The sequence below is a fragment of the Penaeus monodon genome, chromosome 23 (assembly GCF_015228065.2).
Source record: "Penaeus monodon isolate SGIC_2016 chromosome 23, NSTDA_Pmon_1, whole genome shotgun sequence".
Lineage (NCBI taxonomy): Eukaryota > Metazoa > Arthropoda > Malacostraca > Decapoda > Penaeidae > Penaeus > Penaeus monodon.
The window spans coordinates 36,079,399-36,079,635 of NC_051408.1; the positions used below are offsets into that span (position 1 = coordinate 36,079,399).

Sequence of the window (237 nt, forward strand, 5' to 3'; positions counted from 1 at the left end):
CACATTTAAAAGTTCAAAAGTTCAACTGTTATGGAGAGAATGTCCATAAGCTTCTTTTTTTTCTCTCTCTATATCTGTTGTTCAAATTATTATTATCACATTACATATATATTTTTTGGTTATAGAGATAGAGACAAGTGCACTGTGATGATTTTTTTTCTAAATCACTTTTGGAGGGATTAGAGAGTGAAAAAAAATTCATATCATGAATTTATTTGAATCTAGCTTCACAATTTC

General features: G+C 27.4%; 1 protein-coding gene across 1 annotated transcript in view; it reads right to left on the minus strand.

Annotated features, from left to right (window-relative positions):
• LOC119588226 (muscarinic acetylcholine receptor DM1-like) overlaps positions 1-237 on the minus strand; it is a gene marked incomplete in the record, with an annotated part of 70,579 nt that overhangs the window by 36,424 nt on the left and 33,918 nt on the right.